This window comes from Peromyscus eremicus, chromosome 22 (genome assembly GCF_949786415.1).
Source record: "Peromyscus eremicus chromosome 22, PerEre_H2_v1, whole genome shotgun sequence".
NCBI classification, from domain to species: Eukaryota; Metazoa; Chordata; class Mammalia; order Rodentia; family Cricetidae; genus Peromyscus; species Peromyscus eremicus.
The window spans coordinates 42,592,456-42,607,108 of record NC_081437.1 but is presented as its reverse complement, the minus strand read 5'-3'; the positions used below and the strand labels follow the sequence as shown (position 1 = coordinate 42,607,108).

General features: G+C 39.9%; 1 long non-coding RNA gene across 2 annotated transcripts in view; it reads left to right on the top strand.

Moving 5' to 3' along the window:
* LOC131897656 (uncharacterized) overlaps window positions 1–14,653 on the top strand; it is an 84,330-nt gene that overhangs the window by 54,233 nt on the left and 15,444 nt on the right. The gene's annotated exons all lie outside the window — the stretch shown is intronic.

Genomic DNA, 14,653 nt, shown 5'->3' with positions numbered 1-14,653 from the left:
TCATCCCATTGAGAATGTAGATGTGCTGTGGGATGTTCTGTATGGCAAATGTATTGCTAATTAGTCAATAAATAAAACACTGATTGGCCATTGGCTAGGCAGGAAGTGTAGGCGGGACAAGGAGGAGAATAAAGCTGGGAAGTGGAAGGCTGAGTCAGAGAGACACTGCCAGTCGCCACCATGACAACCAGCATGTGAAGATGCTGGTAAGCCACGAGCCATGTGGCAAGGCATAGATTAATGGAAATGGATTAATTTAAGCTGTAAGAACAGTTAGCAAGAAGCCTGCCATGGCCATACAGTTTGTAAGCAATATAAGTCTCTGTGTTTACTTGGTCGGGTCTGAGGCTGTAGGACTGGCAGGTGATAGAGATTTGTCCTAACTGTGGGCCAGGCAGGAAAATTTAAGCAACATAGATGATCCCACAAAAGGCTGTCTCTCTAGGGACTACAGCCAAACTTACAATACCATGAAGTGTTCCTACTCTAATAACCTTTTCCTATATCCTCCAGGACTGCAGAACCTCAAAATCAGCCATAGTGTCTGTCCTGCATCTCCATCCAGTCTTGGATTACAGTGTCTTGCCTTGTGTTCTGCTCCAGGCCTATATACTTACTAGGTGGTCACATGGCTGTCCAGTGTCCTGTTACAGCCCCATTGTTTATCTCTTTCTTCTGAGTTGTGTATGATCATTGTAATTCTGAGTCAAAGTAGCTGAAATCACCCACACAACACCATCATGAGATCAAGCCTGTTAACATGCCTTGATGAAGAGAGAGTAGGGTAAGGTGGGAATCTTGAGGCCCAAGAGGCTTGTGACCTACAGGAGATCTTCAGGAGGCCCTTCCATCTCTGGAGTTATATAGGAAGTAAAAGCTAAACTGTGGGACTCTTCTGTAATGTAGTTGCCATGCATTGCACAGTGGACTTCTTAATGGTGCCCTTGCATGCCTATGTTCATGTAAGTAACCTCAAGTTCGCCACTCTGGACTTGGATGAAATCCTTTCTTTGGTCTATGTGTACTCTCTCTATCTGAGTAAATAGCACTTCTTTTCTCCCTCTAGGAAAAGCCACACAACATCTGTGTGCTTAGGTAGGAGTAGGTGGCCTTTTTGATCCTTGGGGGAAACCCACATGTGTGATGGTCTCCATAGGGCCTAGTAATGGTACTTCAGATCAGGGGGTTCCCTGGAATTTTTTTCTCAGTTCCTCTGGAAAAAGATCTGTTTTTGGCTGCTGTGATTATAATTTGTCTTTTCTGAAAAGTCCTGGAGAATAGAACAGCTTTCCATGTGTGTCTTGTCCATGCTCAGACAGTGGCTTTTAGTGACATACCAGAGGGTCTGCCTTCTTCATACCCATTCAGACGCATATGCTACATGTGCCCCGGTGCCTAGCTTCCTTTGCATTTTGTTGTTCTAAACATTTCAGTTTTTACTTGCTCTGTATACATGGAAGCTGAGCTGGTTGTCAGTGACTCTGAAGGCCCCATGAAAGAGACCTTATAACAGTAACTGAGCAGAGTCTATTTGCTTTGGCTGCAGAATGATCTGTAAAAATTGGAAGCAGAAAGACTCCAAACTCAGTGAAGTTCTTTATTTTAATTTTTATGTAAAATAGATCAGCTTTATCCACTATGTGGCTCGTGAAGAAGCAACAGTTGAGTGGGATGGGCAAGGAGATTCTAGAGAGGGGCAACCTAGGGTCAGGAAGAAGACACAGGAGAGGTCAGGGTGGAGCTTGCATATAACTCTCCCTCCATGCTTAGCAAACTAAGTACCTGCTAGGCTTGCACCAGAAAATTCAGATGTCAGGTGGACTAGATCATGTGAGAGTCAGCTATCTGTTGGCATGAGGCTGTGCATGAACATCCTGAACTGCACAGTGAAAACTGGGACTATGGCTGAGGAGTGTAGAGGAAATACTGAAGTGGTAGAATGGAAAAGAAAGAAACAGACAGCCACAAGGAAGGATACAGAGTGACCAGATTGTGGCGCCCCATGAGAAGTGATCATTGTAGATAGCCAGAAGCTCCAGGTCTATGGTTCAGTGGCCTTGAAAAGGGAGCAGAGTCTGGAGAGCAGGTATCATTATCCAGATTTTTGAGTCTCAAGGACTGTTTCTGAGGTAAAGTTAAACTGAAGATAGTGGGTTGGTTGAAAAGATGTGATTTAGATGCTCTGGATTATTTTACAAATATTTGGGAGTCAGGGGAAGAAGGATATGGATGATGGTCCCAGGGGTGATGCAGAAGATCCTTAAGAGACTCAAAGAAGTGATATCCTCCTTTGGGATGACATGGAGGACAACCAGTGTAGTCAGTCATTACCAGTAGAAATAGAAATGAGGCACTGAGATATAGATAGGCCCAGACTCAAGGAAGATGAGACTAGGATCCTTATGTCTAGAATCTACTGGATGAGTGTGGTGTATAGAGTTCAGCAAAAGCCTGTGGAATAGTGTAAAGGAGATGGGTGGCAGGTCACAGATCTCCAGGAAGGTGACTGTGTCACCAGTTAGTCTTGGAGGTTCAATCTATGATAATGTCTATAGTTTTAGGACTCTGGGGGAACCAGCATATCATGGCAGGAGCATATGGCCAAGTGGAGTTGTTCACTTAATGCTGGAGCATAAACAGAAAGAAGAGACTAGGGTCCAATATCATCTCTCAGTGTATTTTTCTAATGTTCAAAGAGTCCCCACTGTGCCTCTCAAAGGTCCTATGTCCTTATAATGTGAGGACATGTAAATCCAAACCATAGCAAGAGCTCAGTGGACCAAGGAACCAGGACTGAGGATTGAAGCTGTGTGTGTGTGTGTGTGTGTGATGGGAGCTGTGTATATGGTAGATACTTATACTGTGAGCTGGTGGCATTTCTTGGGAACAGAGGCAAATGAAGTGATGCCAAGATCTATCCCAGGGCTTGGGAATTCCTGATGGCCTGCACTGCTTGCTGAAAGCTTTGGGCTAGCTGCTGGGTGCCTCTGCCCTAGGTTCTAACATGGCCTTTGCACTCACTGGTCATGTCAAATATGGAGGATATTACTTTGCATAACTGAATGGGTACTGAGTCTAGTCTCTAAGCTCATTTGCAACTGTGGCTCATAGCCAGAGGACAGGAAGTAATGGGGTATTTTTACAGCAGAAAGTTGGAGTGCACAGGAGCCTTGTCCTGCCTGGGGCCAACAGGGTGTTTGATGGCAGAGCTGGGTCCAATGCCAAAGTCCACATCGCTGTAATGGTGTTATCTTTTTGTATCACTCTGCCATACTTTTAAAGAATAATCAAGTTTAAGTTTCATACTTACAGGCCATGATTTTGCTACTAGAATGCAGAAAAAAAGGATACTCCTCAAGCCCCATAATGTCTTTGTTTTAATAAAAGACATGTGTACTGGGGCCTTCTGTTCACAAATCCTGTGAAGGTGTTGAGTGACAGTGGACAGTAACAGTAGACAGGACTTGTCCATCACATATTCTTGATCTGCGAGGTTGGGGGCTGTTTCAGGTCAGGATAGGATATAGTGATGACTCAGTTTAACATTCTGGCATGAACTGGCTAAGTGATGCTGGAAGAGATCAGTTTACTTGTGAACTTACAAGAGGGAGGGCAGTTGTCATGGCCCAGGAATGGCCTGCAGGGATACAGACACCGTCTAGCTAAGGCTGTCAACACACCCAGGATGGGAATCCTACAAGAACAATGCACTTCTGTCCCCTGAACAGGGAAAAGAAACTAATGCAAAGGAGGGGCCTCCCTCACCTCAGCTCCCAAGAGTCACACAGACATGTAAAGGGCATTGTTAAAGAAATTAGAGGAAGAAAGTACACAAAACTTGGAGGAAATTATTCAGTGCTTTAAGAATAATGGAGATGAAAGGCATTATCAGATTTGTGGTGCTGTAGATCTCTGATCCTGAGAGGTGTGGCTGAGTTAAAGACTTCCATAAAGTGGGAATTTCTTAGTACACATTATGTGACAGTGTGATTTGAAAACTTAATTCCTTGAGTTGTATATATGATTCAGGTCAAGTTCAGGTCCAGTGGTGGATATGCTTGGACCTTATTTCATCTTGTCTTTCCCAAGTGTCCTCAGCTAATTTTCAAAAGCTAAGCTGAGGAAACATAGCAGAAATGGGAAGATGAACAGGATCCAAAATCTTTACAGGTGAACATTTATGGGAAATTCTGCTGACCCCTGACCTCAAGGACACCTTTGTGCAAAGGGTGGTAAGCAGGACAACATAACACAATCTGTCTGACAGAGAAACCCTGAGCAAGATGTAGCTCACTCACATTGGATGTATAGGCCTGATCTAAGACAGGTCTGGACCCATCAAGAAGAGACCTAGATAGATGCCAAATTCCTCCATAGCCCTCTTATGGGGGAGGTGGGGTGGATCATGTAGCTGTTCTTATTGTCAGCATTTTATGGATACTCAGTTTGTGTTGTTCTTACAGCTAAGATCTGTCAACTGAAAGGGAGACAAGGCTCACTCTTGTTCCATGTGAGAGAGAATAATATCAGAGGATTTCCAGTCAAGATTGTCACAGGGAAACTGACCAAGGACAATACAAGTAGCTTTCAGAGCAGGTGAACTGGACACACCCTTGCCCATTGCTACAAGGGATAAACGAGCCAGGACAATGACAGAGAGCTCACTATGGTCTTGAGGATGAGGGAGAGCTGGTAGGTTGACCAACCCTACAACTACTCAGACCCAGAACTATGAGTTAGCACACCCCGAAGTCCACCCTGTTTTTGATCTGCTGGAGCACATGAAGGGGTCGGTCCTGCAAACCCAAAGCTGCAGGATCTCCATGACATAGGTCAACAACAGGATATCCAAGAGGAGTCCCAAAGAGGGCCCAGTATTGGTAGTGTAGCAGAAACCAGAGGTCTCTCTGAAATGAACACTTGCAAGTAAAGATATATGGATAAAAGGGTAAATTATGTGACTCACTGTGTCATACTACAGGTTCCATGACAAGATTTTTTCTTTGTTTTCATTTTTTTCTTTTAAATTTTATTTTATTTTGTGGGGCAGGTTGCAAGAGCAAAGTATGGATACAAAGGGATGGGTACATAAATGGGATTGAGATACATGATGTGAAAGACACAAAGAATAAATAAAAAACAAAGTAAAAAAAAAAACAACAACAAGTAGCTTTCAGCTCCAACACATCTCTGTCTGCTGACAGGGGGACACACGAGTGATAAGGCCCAGGGTTAACCTCTGACAGGATGTGCTCATCTGTGCATGAGGAGGCATGGCCATAGGTTCTCACAAAGGATGGTTTGCAAGATGAAAAGTCAGAAAAAGCCAAATATCCACAGCCTTGAGACAGATGGAAGAAGCATCCAAGCTATTTGGTATAATATCACACAGAAGCCCCAAAGAGCAGTGCATGTCTATGTATGTGCATTTGCATGCATAGCTATTTATGTCAACTTTCTCTCACATGCAGAGTTAAAACACTGAGAATCTTAGGAGATGACTCAGCAGCTTCAAAGTGCACCATTCATCCCATTAGGAAAATACTGGGAATACAATGGAAGAGGTGTTGGGAACATAAAGGAAGCTTCATTTCCTTAAATAATAAAGCCAGAAGACAATGTGTTAAAGTATTTTCACATTTGTTTGTTTTTTCTGTATATCCAGTATGTGAAAATTATTTTCTCTTATTTTCAGAGTAGTATAAATATCCCCTAATTAAAAAGGAGATAATATGTGCTTAAATTGATAGTGTTCCAGACATATAAGAATTTTGTCATAATCTTGTAATTGTTTAATGGATTTATTTTCCTTATTTTGTATTTTTGTGTTTCTAATTAACTCCTATTGTAGCTTTGAGAAGAGACTGTATGTACTAAGCATGTTCACTAACCAGTATATGCCAAATCACAGAAAATACTATGAGCAGCTTCAAGGAATCAGAGTATCATGAGCCAGTGTATAAAGGCATGTGAATTGCCCAGAGTGTGCACGTGTATGTACATGTGCACATGTGTAACTCTGTGTATATGTATGCTCATGTGTGTGCATGCATGTATGTATGCGTTTGCACAATCCTTGTGTACATGCATTGTGTATACATGAGTGCATACATGTGTGTACCTCTGTGCACTTTGTGTATGAGTATGCCAGTGTGTTTGTGTGTGTGTGTGTGTGTGTGTGTGTGTGTGTGTGTGTGTGTGTGTCTGGGTATGCCTGTGTGCCTGAGTACACATGTATGTTTGCACCTGTGCATTTATGTGTGTGCACATTTAACAGAAAAGAATGGAAGTGTGTGTTCATTAGACTTGGGGGCCTCAACAACACTGGGAAAGCTCAGTGAATGCTGGCCTGAGGGGGATAAAAGAATCAACTCTCACTAAAGGTTTTTGTTAAAGTTAATTAGCATGATGCTTGGTAGTCCATAGTTTGCTTTCTTTCTGTCTTTTTTGTTTTTTTGTTTGTAATGAGAGGGTAAAAATTGTAGATTTGGGTTGGGGGGACATGGGGAGGATATAGGAGGAGTTAGGAAAGGAAACACCACGATCAGAATATACTGTGCAAAAAATATCCATTTTCAATAAAAAATTGAATGTCTGTCACTGTTTTAATTTGACATCAATAATTGTTGACACTGAATAATTTTTTCATGTCCATTGGTTATTGGTATTTGTTATTTTGCAAAGTATCTGCCTTTATCTTTAATGATTTCTTTCTTTTTTCTGTTTTCTTTTGGGAGCTGGGGATAGGACACAGGGGCTTGTATACACTAGATACACACTCTTTTAGGACCTGTACCCCCAATAGAGAACTTCTTACAATTAATGCAAGTTTAAAATACTAACAAAATTTCAGAAGTAACATATTGAGTTAAAAAATACTCTGCTGAGAATAACAGCAATGTCTTAAATTTTCATCTTCCCAAATAACCTTCAAAAATATAAAACCATAAGATAAATGTTTGTAAAAAGAAATACACTCTCAACATATGGGATGACAGAAGTTGCTCAAATTTATAATTACCTGTGAGGGGGGAAAAGAGAGGACGCATACCTTTCACACTCCTTCACCAGCCTTTGCAGTGAGCAGACATGTTAAAAAGCTAATCTATTGGAATTCTGGCTGCCATAAAATCACCATCACAGTGAGAAGCATCACTCATGTGTAACAATGATGGAGAGGTGTTCTGGTATTTCTGAGAAGTGACACAGGGGATGGCCTTATGATAGGTTGTGAGCTATCAATCTTAAAAGGCGTTGCTCTGGAAGAATGGTAGGTGAGGGAAGGCAGAGGTACTATGTGGGCTCTACACCATAGAAGCTGGGGAGAGTTTACAGAGCCACAGGATGAGGAAATTTTTAAACATCAATACCCTTCACCTTCACTCGCATCAGAAATCTTGGCGGGACATACACTGCCCCACATGAGCAGAAGAGGGTGCTGTTGAGCTAGGAATTTAGCAAGCCACCAAGCCCCCAAAAATTAATGAAAGAGGATATATTAATTATGTTGAAAGTACTACATTAAAATCAATAGCCAAAACCAATGCTAAGTCCCCCTTTATCCTCCAAAGAAACATGAAGTAGAATAAAATTTTAACTTACTATTTCAAAATAAAATAATTATCCTCAATAATTATCTGAGACACAAAAAACATGCTAGACATAAACAGCTCTTTTATTTGCACTAACATGAAAAAAAACACAATAAAAAAGTTTGTTGAATTCAGAAAGGAAATGGAAGAAAAATATTTTACACATAAAAATAAATTAAAGAGACCTATAGAAAATTGATTTAATTGCAGTTTTCAAAGATGTATTGAATATCATTAAGAAAATGGTCAATACAGTGAAAAAAGTCAATGAAAATGTAGAACTGGCCATAGAGAAAATAGCTGAAACAACATACATAGAATTGGAGTCTGTGAATGAAACAGAACAAACCTGTAAGATCACAATTTAAGAAGGCTTCCAAACTGATAGATAACATTAATCTATGCATTTTATCCAGAATGGTCAACAGAATAATACAGAATTAGAGAGAGAGAGAAAGAGAGAGAGAAAGAGAGAGAGAGAGAGAGAGAGAGAGAGAGAGAGAGAGAGAGCAAGAGACAGAGATAGCCTGAAAGCCGCTGGTAACATGCTGAGATGATTTAGAAGGCAATGGAATTAGCAAGACAAGATTAGAGTGTAACATAACATATGAACTCAAAGGAAGAAAGTTCAGGGAGAAAAATTACATCCCTCAGAGCTGTTCTTCAAGTTTTAAGCACACACAGACTTAAGGAATTGTATGTTCAATAGTTCTCACAGAAGAGAGTGAAGAGATGAGCTTCATTCATTGATAGTTACCATGAAGACTGTCATGTGTTGGGTGGTGGGGGTGTATATCAATGTGTCTCCTGAAGGCCTGAGACTGAAGAGCATCAGGGTGGAACAGGATGCGGGATTATTTCTACTTGAGGATACCATTTCTATTCACCTCAGTTAGAAAGATAACAAAACAAAACAAAACTGATTCCATCTAAGTCTTGCTTGGTGAGCTATTGAGTTCTTTGGGGGGTAAATTACAGGGGCATGGGTTTAGAATTACTCATGGGAGCATAGGTGAAAGGTTGTGTCCCAAACCATGTGGTTTAGGTATTAACTGAGATGTTGGGAAAGAGTTAGGATCAAGTGGACCATGTGCTCTGATGGAGATGCAGCAGCAGCAGCCCAGAAACTCACATTTATTGTATATAGCACCAATGAAGAGGTGGCTAGCTAACCTCAGTAGGAGGTTTCTGTTAAGGGAGCAGTCTCAGGTTGCAGTCATTTGAGAGGAGGAAGCTGCAGTTGATAGTTTCTGTATATAAGGTCAACATCTATACTCAGAGCAGAGGAAGGCTTTTCAATTCCTCTGAGTCTGACTAAAGGAAAGCCTTGTCATTCCTAGGGGTTTGAGGCATTGGGATACTTGACATGGCTATGCTCTTGTCAATAACACACATTCACTTAGGACTTCATTCATTCCTACACAGGGTTGCTTACCCAAGCATGGATGACTCATGCAGCTGCACTTCTAAACTCCCCATCCTAGCATGGGTGACATCTCATTCCTTATTCCAAGGGGAACTGTTTCAATTCAAAAGAAACAGATACACAGCCAAGAAATGAGTTAAATGGGAAAGTTCACTATGCCTCACATGATGAGCAATACCTGAGAAATGTCAAAGAAAGGATCAGAAGAAAACCAATTGTTCCTAATGCTCCTTTTAATACAAATAAAACAAATTGAACTAAAACTGAAAAAAATTACTGGTGCTGTTTTTCAATGTACTACAAAGGGCGTTCAGACATGCCACAAACCCACTATGTTCAAATGTTATGGTTTTGGCACATGGGTCAGGAAACACAGGTGCAGGTAAGATCAAATGCATTTCTAGAAACAGATCTCAAAGCACACCACTCTATCATATACTAGAAATACTATCTTACATCTTGGAAACAGGGAAGGACTTCTTAATAAACATTTTAATAACTATTAGCTGTTTAGACAAAGACTAACTTGGACCTTTGATCCCTCACCATAGTGAAGAATAAACTACAACTGTATCAGGAAACACCATTTAAAAAGTTAAACCACATGTGTATGAGAGGGAAATATGATTGCATTACCTTTTAATGTGGAATAAAAAATAATTTTCTTCCACAATTCAAAAGCAAAATGCAATAGAAAAAAATAGATAAATTTGAAGATGTTTGAATTTTCATGGCAAGCCCTATACATATATAAACCATTTCAAATAACTATAAATATTCGTGGAATTTTCCTGCCTCATTTCTGTGGAATTTATTAAAAATAATTGGTGGACATTGTTTATAATGTCCTAACCTGTGAGGATGATAAGGTGTCCAAAGGTTTTGATAGAGAGACTTGGACACAAGATCTTCACAAAGTTCTGAAAAACCATTTATTAGTTCCTGAGATGTAGCCGGCTGTGTGAATGTGCCAGTCTATGTTCACTTCAGAAATGAGATCTAATAAGAGCTGCCTCTCACTTATGGATGCCCTCAAGAACTACACAGGAGGAAGGAAGGGCCCATGGATGGTTGCAATAGACAAGGCTCAAGGTGTGTTCTATTACACACAGTGACTCATTGGCCACTGGACTTGCTGATAAAGAATACAACAGACTCTGTGCCAGTCATTGGCTAAGACCTTATGTAACAGAGCATGACTTCACTGTCACACAGTCGGGCATGCCAACTTTCCAGAGTTGGGCTGGAAAAGTAACCAACAAAGTAGCAATGGCTCATGGAATGATTATAAGAGCAATCTCTGGACTAGACTACACAATTTCCAAGTTGGTAAATTATTTTCAACATGCATTTAAACCAAAACATTATGAGGCATGCTCAGAAACAAGAAGGCATTGTCCTAACACAGGAAGAAAAACTGCCTAGAAGAACCTAGCCTGAGAGGGCCACCGATGTACTTACTAGATGAAGACCTAAGTAAAACATGTTCTGAAAGGAACTAAAGATGATGATGCCTAGAGAATTCAGCAGTAAATGTCATGTAAGACCAATGTTTCTCCAAATATAGTATTATCAACATCAAGGGAGGAATTATAAGAAATGTAATTCTGCAATTGGAAAGTTGAATAGCTGAAATAAAATCTTCACTAAAGACTTGACTACATGCCTTAGTTGGCAGAATAAAGAATATTTGAGGACACATCAGCTGTGTCAAGTCACAGGAAGAAAAAGGGGAGAGATAATGAAGGATGAAGAACAGTCAGAGATTCCAGGCACAGCCTTAATCAGTTCCAGCTGCTACGGCAAACACACCACACACTGGGTGGCTGATGAACAACAGAAATGTGTACCTCTCAGGATAGTGGCCTAGTGGCCAAAGGTCTGAGGCAAGGGCCAGCATGGTGGGTGGGGGTTTCTAGGGAGGATTCTCTCCAGCCTTAAAATGTCTTATTTTCAGATCATAATGTAAAGTTCCATTTTCTAAAATTGGAGAAGATATCCAGCAATTTCAACACTGAGAAACCACAAGAAAAGGAATGATAAAGATTTATTGTGGAAATAAATACAGTAATAAGAAAAGTATTTTTTTTTAAGAAATCAAAATTGACAGACCTACTTGATAAAACAAGAAAAACTAGAAAACTTAAATCAGTTTAAGAAAGAAAGATCATAAAAGACCAGATAGGGAAATGGGGAAAAAAGGGCTGATGAATTCAGTACAAACTTCTATCTTCCAGCAAATTACATAGGCTGAATTAAGTATGCATATTTATAAAATACAAACAAAAAACACAGACTTTGAACAAACTAAGTAGAATTGTTACAAATGAAGAGATGAATTAGTAATCTGAAAACTTCCTTGGGTTCAGACTTTACTGACAAATTCTATTGGGCATTTAAGAACAATTAAAAACAAAAATTCACAAAAATTTCCAAATAAGTATTACATTAAGAAACATTTCCCAAATTTTCTGAAGCCAATATTGCTCTGATCTCCAAACCAGAGAATGACACCAGAAGTAATTAAAAATTATATGCATTCTCCTTCATGAAAATGAACAGTCCTCCACAGAGGTTACATATCAAATGCAGCAACACACAATCAGAATTATACACCAAGTGTAAATGGACTTTATCACAAGAATGCAAAGTTGGCTTGACATACCAAACTCAAAATAGCACAGCATATTGTGGTGATATTTTATTTGTGCTGAAATGTGGTGATATTTTATTTGTATGTTAATAAATAAAGTTTGCCTAGAGATCAGAGGTCATAGCCAGCCATAAACAGAAGTCAGCAGTGGTAGCACATGCCCTTAATCTGATCACATGGCAAGCAGAGTCTCTGTGTGTTCAAGGTCACAGTCAAGCGTGGTGACACATGCCTTTAATCCCAGTATCAACCACAGAGACCTGGAGGTCTGTATAGACAGGCAGTGACAAGGAAGTGAGGTGGCTGGGTTAAGAGCCAATGAGAAGGCAGAACAGCAAGGCAATAAAGGCACAGATTAGACAGGAAGAAGCTGGTTCTCGTTGGCGACGTGGTGAGTTAAGGTTATCTGGTGGCTATCACTCTGATTCCTATGGCTTTCACCCCTGTGTTGGCTCTGTGTTTCTTATTTAATAAGACTGTTCAGAAATTCGTCTACAGCATACTGATTAAAAAAGAGAAAAAAAAATATAACATATCATCAAATATTAAAAATAATTGACAGCATTCAGTATTCTTTCCTGATAAAATACTAATCCAGGCTACAAAAGAAGAAAAAGAAATACATTTATTTGCAAATAATATGATCTTTTTAAAAGAACTCTTTAATTCATTTTACATACCAACCACAGATCCCCTTCTCATCCCTCCTCCGGCTTTCCCCCAGCCTTCCCCACCCCCGACCCATCCCCCATCCCCTCTTCCAAAAGGGTAAGGGCTCCCATGGGAAGTCAGCGAAGCCTGGCATGTTCAGTTGAGGCAGGACCAAGCCCCTCCCCACTGCATTAAGGCTGTGCAAAGTGTCCCACCATAGGGAATGGGCTCCAGAAATCCAACTCATGCACCAGGAATAGATCCTGATTCCACTGACAGGGGCCCCTCAAACAGACCAAGCTGCACAACTGTCTCCTGTATGCAGAGGGCCTAGTCTGGTCCCATGCAGGTTCCATGGCTGTCTTTCTAAGGTCCGTGAGTTCATACAAGCTTGGTTCAGTTGTCTCTGTAGATTTCCTCATCATGATCTTGACCCTCCCTCCCATTCCCTTGATCATATAATCCCTCTTTCCTCTCTTCGACTGGACTTCCAGAACTCAGCCTGGTGCTTGGCTGTGGATCTCTGCATCTGCTTCCATCAGTTACTGGATGAAGGCTCTATGATGACAATTAGAATATTCACTAATCTGATTACCAGGGTAGGCACCCTCTCTGCTATTGCTAGTACTCTAATCTGAGGCCATCCTTGTGGATTCCTGGGAATTTCCCTAGCATCAGGTTTATCCCTTACCCCATAATGTCTCCCTCTATCAAATAATATGACTTTAAATGTACAAAATTATATATATATATATATATTTTAGTTTTTCAAGACAGGGTTTCTCTGTGTAGCTTTGTGCCTTTTCCTGGAACTCACTTGGTAGCCCAGGCTGGCCTCGAACTCACAGAGATCCGCCTGGCTCTGCCTCCCAAGTGCTGGGATTAAAGGCGTGCGCCACCACCGCCCGGCAAATGTACAAAATTCTAAAAAAATTCTACAATAAATTAAAAATTAGATTTCATGATATATTTATACACCAACATACAAATATAATAATATATAATAGATTTAAATGATCAAAGTATAATTTTTTTAAAAATTCTATAAAGATAGTATCAAATAAATGGAACAGTTAATTTTAAAACTACAAGACTCAAGTAATAAGCAAATATAAAACATTGTTGAGTAAAATTACAGGCAATCCAAATATGCAAAAGAAACCCTAATTCTCACAGCTTGGGAAATTTAATATTGTTGATTATGTGATATTCTCTAGGGTGATTGGTAAATTTAATTTGATTTCCTAATTTCTATGGGCTTCTTTTGCAGAATTTGACAAGTTGATTCTAAAGATTATATGGAAATGGAAATGATTCAGAAACAAAATTAATATTGAAAGAGAATAAAGTAGGAGAATTTATGCTGTTTTATTTCAAAAGTTACTACAAAGCTTTGGTATATTGACACAATAGAACTGAGAATCAGAGGACAAACAACATATTGAAGATATCATCCAGCTATGAACTGTGCTGTCCCAAGAGATCATCTTTTTGTGTCCACTACTACAGAAAAAATACTGGGGTCCAGATGTCTCTCTCTCTCTCATATACACACACTCACACACAGATGTACATATATACATATACATTTTTAAATTACTGGGGATGATGTCATAGTTATGGAATATATGCATGCTTCAGGAGAAAACAGTCACAATTTACTTCAAAATATTAGCCTCCTATACTCACCCAGATTCTTTTTATCCAAGGGAACCAGCCAATACCTTCCATGTCCTGTTGTATATGTTTACAGATGTAAAACTGAATGTATGATTGTGTATGTGTGTGCATATACATGCCATCCATTCAATACTTGCCTGTTTTATGAGTCAAAGTGGCGGCTTTCAGCTTAATCCGTTAATTCCACATGCTTAATCTATTACAATGCACATGCTTTCCTAAGTTATCTGAAGTTTGAGTAGCATGGTTGGCTTTTCTCTCTGTGTCTGCTTCTCCACCCAAGGAGGCTCCAATGTGTTACCATGTGCATTCTGCTTCACTTTCTTGCTGTCAGGGGTCATAGGCCACAAATTCTTTGTGAATTATTTGTACAGTTGTTCCAACTGTAAAATAGTAAACAGAATCCATTTCAGCACAGATCTTGACTTCCTAGGTTCCAGAAGGGGATAGGAATATCACAAACTTGTCAGTTTTACCTTGATTTTCTTAGAAGTCCCTCCATTGCAAGAATCCTATTAATTGATTACTATTTTCTAAAAGATGTGAGCTCAATGTTTTTAAGAAATGTGTTCTTAGCAATCAGGTATTAAGATGTGTTCAATTTTCCTTGGAAAGGCTGGAGGAGACTGGATGGACTATCCCAGCTGGTCA